Below are 5,690 nucleotides of genomic sequence, written 5' to 3'. Positions count from 1 at the left end.
GCTCCCCTTCTGGAGAAGACACTGATGGAGAATTGCAGTATATACTTGTGATTTATGGTTTAATGGGACTACATGTTTTTATCCTCTCCAAAATTTACATGTTAAAACCCTAACCCCACGTGTGATAGTGTTGGGAGGTGGAGACTTCAAAAAGTAATTAGGTCATAAGGTTGGAGCCCCCAGAATGGAATTAGTGTCCTTATAAGTGAAAGAGACTAGAGCTACCACTCTCCCTGCATGCACTCACCAAGGAAGGATATGTTGAAGACATAATCAAAAACCTGACCATGCTGGCACCTTGATCTTAGACTTCTAGTCTCCAGAATTGTGAGAGATAAATGCTTTTTGTTTTATCCTCCCATTCTATAGCGGCCCAAACTGGCTAAGACATATGGTTTAAAAAAAAAAAAAGAAAGAAAAAGCAGGTCATTGAAAGAGTCCCTCATTTTACAAGGAGATCAGTATCTTTGAGAAAGAGACCTTCAATATAGGTAAGAGTCCATTAATTTCCTCTGCAGTGACTCAAGCCAGGTTTCTGCTTACTTGAGCTAAAATTATTCTGCTTAAATTGTCAAATAGCCCTTTGATAAGCCCATTTATTTAGTTTCTAGGGACTCTGTGATCAATTAGCCATTGCAAAGACCTCTGCAGGTTGAAACACTCTGATTATAGTAACCAATTCAGAGGAAATTTAGATATTGGTGGTGTCAGACACAGACTTTAATAACTAGGATTCATATGGGCAATAAATTAATGAAAAATGTATAATTTCAGCAGAGAACATAAATCTATAATAATAATCAAACTAGATTCTAGAAGTAGAAAATAAAATAAAACCCTGCACTCCTAGGTTTTACTGAAGTAAATGATGTCCCCACTGTGTCTCTGATGGTTACACACCACCATTCTTGATTATTATTCAAGAATACTATCATTTCCCATTGAAATGAGAAAGCCTAATTCTGCATTTCCTATTGTCATCTATTAACTACAGAAGACAGCTACATTGAAACTTTCAACATGTTGGATGTCTACTATCTTATTCCCTACTCTGGACAAGTTAATTTCTAGGTCAGGGGCGCAGCTAATACACTGAGATTCTTTCAGTAAAAACCTTGGAGTACCCTTTATCAATCTGCCTGGCTAGATCACATGTATCTTGAATTCCAAGTCTATTTCTTGGTTTACTTCATCTGTTTCATTTTCTGAAAGGTATTCTTTTTTACTCTGGCCATTTTATTTATTATTTTTGAAACAGGGGCTCATTGTGTCACCCAGGCTGGAGTGCAGTGGAGTGATCACAGCTCACTGCAGCCTCAACTTCCTGGACTCAAGTGATCCTCCCACCTCAGTCTCCTGAGTAGCTGAGACCATAGGCGTGCACTGCCACTCTCAGCTATTTATTTTTATTTTTTGATAGATACAGGATCTCCCTATGTTGCCCAGGCTGATCTTGAACTCTTAGGCTCAAGCGATCCTCCTACCTCGGCCTCCCAAAGTGCTGGGATTACCGGCATGAGCCCCTGTGCCTGGCCTACTCTGGCTATTTTTAAAATTATCTTTTAATTTAGGTTTTCAGAAGCTTTCTAAGATGTACCTGTATTTGGGCTTTTTGCTTGTGTTTTTTGGTGGGTTTTCCATTTTTGTGTTTATCTTGCTTGAAGTTCATAAAGCTTTGTGAATGTTGGGCACAATTTTTTTCTATCCATTTCGGGAAACTCTAGAACATTGACTCTTTGATTACTACAGAATATTAGGTCTGTCCCATTCTCTTTTTCCTCTCCTCATGTAACTCCAATTACATATATGTTAGATCCTTTCACTCTGTGCTGTATATCTCTTATTGTTTTATTTTCTATCCTTTGGTTTCTTCCTTTCTTCATTCTAGAGATACTTTTCTATGCCCTCATTCTAAATCATTAATCCTTTCTTAAACTGTGTCTTTTGTATACTTGATTGTATTTATTTTCTACTTCTAGAATTCATATTTTAGTTTCACATTCTCTGCTAATGTTATAAATTTTTCATTAATTTCTTGCCCATATTATTCTAGTTATTAAAGTCTGTGTCTGATACCACCAATATCTGACTTTCCTGTGGATTGGTTACCATTTTATGATTTTTCTGTAGATTTTTACAGTCAGTTCTTGTCTTTTACCTGCCTGCTATTTTATTTTTAAATAGAGCCCTAGAGAGTCTGCCTAAAAAAATAAAGACACAATTGGAAGTTCTGAATGATGACACTTCTAGCAGACAGCATTTACTTTTACTACTAACAGGCTACTGGGGTAGAAACTGATCATCTTAATATAGTGAGATTGAATTAATTGAGAGGCAGGTTTCACTTATTGCAATGTCTGGTCTATTTCTTATTTATTTCACTTTAAGCAATGGTCTTTTAGGTGTCTCTACTGAAAACTTTATGTTTTTACCTTAACTCCCCTTTGGTGGATCCTAGAATCCATTTTTTTCCCCCTCCCAGCCCCATGAGGTTGCTTAACACTTGCTCAGTGGCTCAGTCTTTCAGGGCACTGCTTTAGTATTTGCAAGTGTGTCAAGGAGAAAGCAGAGCTAAATGTCAGGCACAAGTCTTTGGGTTTCCATTTCCTCCAGGATTTTGGGTCCTTCAAGTACTCACCTCCCTAGTAGCTTTCCAGTGCCTTTACACAGGTTTTTAAAAAGTATCTTATCCAGTTTTCCTGCTTGTCTTTAGCAGGAAGACTGGTCAGATATAATTACTAGCTGGAGGTAGAAATGGTACCCTCATGTTTTGATTGATGGTTCAGTTATATATTGATTTCGAGACTGGAAATAATTTGCTAACAGAATATTGAAGATTTTGCTGTTGAGAATTTAAGTTCGATTCTCATTTCTCTTTTTTCAATTATTGCTCTTTGTTTACTGTGTTTTATTTTTTATTTCAGGGAGCATGCTTCCCTTTTTTTTGGTCACCAGTTTTTGAAATTTCAAGAACATGTGCCTTGAAGATATTTTTTTAATCCTTTGTTCTGATCATTCAAAAGATCCTTAAATCAAGAGACTCATATTCTTTAACTTTGTGAATTTATTTTTAATCACTTCTTTATAATTTATTTCATTCCATGTTTACTCTTTTCTCTTTTTGAAACTCATTTACCTGGATGTGGTTCACTCAGGCTGATATTTTGTTTTATATTTCCTTTCCTATTTTATATCCCTTTTTTAAAAATCCTATTTTCTGGAAAATTTCCTTAACTTTATCATTTAAATTTTCTATTGAATTTTAATTTTTGCTATCGTAGTTTAAATTTACATGCCACCTATCTTGTTCTTTGAAAGACTTTCCTTGCTTCATAGAAACAAATTTTCTTTTATCTTCCTTGAGATGTTAATGAGTTTTTAAATTCGAGTTTTTATATCCTCGCATAATCTCTGATTTCCCCCAAGTTTTGTTGTTGCTGTTTTTGTTCATGTTGTTTCCTGTCGTTCATGATAAAAACTTAATGGCATGACCTTTGGCTGCCCAATCATATCATATCAACCTGACAACAAAAAGATTTTTGCAATCTGTGACTATGACAGAAATTTGTTGACTGTAGGTTTCACGTGGGGTGACTGTTAGCTAATTTTCTATTGAATTATCTGGAGATGGTGAGAAATCTCAAGGAAGACTTTTCCATTTCCCTTCCTGCAGAAGTAATTTTGGCTACTAGTGTCCTGAGAGTCCACGTATTTACTACACTCTTCTCACCCTCAATGTACTTACGTTTCCATAGCAAAGAGAAACTCAGAAATTTTCTGGAGAGTAAACCTCAGTCTTCTACTAAGACTGGTGAGGGCTAAAAATGAGGAGGGAATCTGGGAGTTACCTACTTAGAAAATCTTTCAGTCGGAACTGCTTTTTGCCTCCTCATCTTCACCATCTCTTTCAGAAGTATCCAATGCCTTTGACTTCTGTTAAGAGGTTTAACAAAGCAGATTAACTTGATAGCTTCTAGCAATGCCAGTTTAGATTTATGTTTTCTCAAGTTGGCTAATTCAGTTACCACTTGTCCATGGATTCTCCAGCTCCCAACAGTTTGTTACTATTATTTTCTGTGTTATTCTTTGAGCTTTGGCATTGGTGCTTTTTAAATAAACTTTCATTTTGGTGGAATTTCAGAAGGTGGCAAATAAAGACATGCATTCAAATCACCATCCTTAGCTAGAAGCCATTGTTTGCTTTGAATAGAATACCATTTTGTACTGTTTTACAAATGTATGTATTATATTGAATAGAAGGCATATTAGGAAGTAAATATTTTAGAGTATAAAGGTTAAAACATAAATACGTAAAATTTTTGGTCCAGTATATTTGGGTGTGAGAGTCAGAACTTACTTCTGAGAACCAGGTACATGGCTGGAGGTGAAGAGGGATGCTCAGGTATGAAACCTAAAAAATTTCTGTGGTGTTTATTTTTTAAATTAATAAGCATGCACTCAGGATGTAATTAAATAAAAATACTAGCAAAAGAAAAATATACACAAAATATACAGTACATTTTGGCATAAAACTAGATTATTTGTGGAAGTGAATAAGTATTACTGATAGAACCAGGCGCAGTGACTCACGCCTGTTATCTCAGTACTTTGGAAGGCTGAGGCGGGCAGATCACTTGAGCTCAGGAGTTCCAGATCAGCCTGGCCAATATGGTGAAATCCTGCCTTTACTAAAAATAGAAAAATTAGCCAGGCGTGGTGGTTCAGTGCTACTGGGGAGGCTGAGGCACGAGAATGGCTTAAACCTGGGAGGCAGAGGTTGCAGTGAGCCAAGATCCTGCCACCGCACTCCAGCCTGGGCAACAGAGTGAGACACCATCTCAATACTACTACTACTACTACTACTAATAATAATAATATTACTGATAGGACACACATTTTGAAAGAGGAAAAAACACACTAGTATTGAAGGCTATAAAAGACTGACTTTTTTTTAGGGCTGAATTATCCCATGGAAAAATCTATGTGTATGTATAAAATGCCTTTGTGTCAACATACTGCCGTGTCCATGGAGAGAGGCTGAGGCAGTGCAGCTCCAGCCCAACTCACTGGGATGCAGGGATGGCAAAGATGTCGCTTCCTTAGCCTAGGCAACTGTCTGGGCTTTGAGCAAGAGGAAGCTGCAGCCCACCGGGCGCCCTCACCCTGACACCTTCAGCAGTAAACAAGATAAAAAAAAATTCCTTAAAGATAAGCCTGAGCTTGTAGGTGTAAAAGTTGGTGTCCAAACCAGGGGCTGTAATGGCCTTTCTTGTACCCTAGAATATACGAAGACAAAAGGAGATTCTGATGGAGTTATAGGAGTCAGAGTATTCATGACAAGAAAGCACAGCTAACACTTTTAGGAACAGAAGTGGACTATGTTGAAGACAAATTATCCAATGAGTTGTGTTCAATAACCCAACATGAAAGGAACTTGCGACTGTGGAGTAAGTTAATATTTGACATCTCCAGACTCTTCTGGCCATAGGCTCCAGGAAAGCTGGTGGAAACCTTGGGGCTCACTGAGAAAATCATGTGACTGTCACGTGCTTAACTTGCAGCTGCCTTGTAAAGAAAATAAAGTGATGCATTTTGAAAATTAAGCCAGTAAGTTAGATTCCAGAATAAACGATATTTATATTCTCTGTAGGGGACAGAAAGTAAGACACTATCATTCTCTTTGGATCATT

The 5,690-nt window shown here is 37.1% G+C and overlaps 1 pseudogene; it reads left to right on the top strand.

Annotated features, from left to right (window-relative positions):
- Positions 1-4,394: 4,394 nt before the first annotated feature.
- On the top strand, positions 4,395-5,456 carry LOC116270963 (annotated as a pseudogene).
- The last annotated feature ends 234 nt before the right edge of the window (positions 5,457-5,690 follow it).

The sequence above is a fragment of the Papio anubis genome, chromosome 17 (assembly GCF_008728515.1).
Source record: "Papio anubis isolate 15944 chromosome 17, Panubis1.0, whole genome shotgun sequence".
Taxonomy (NCBI): Eukaryota; Metazoa; Chordata; class Mammalia; order Primates; family Cercopithecidae; genus Papio; species Papio anubis.
Note: the sequence above shows the minus strand (reverse complement) of the source record. Positions and strands in the feature narration are given on the sequence as shown.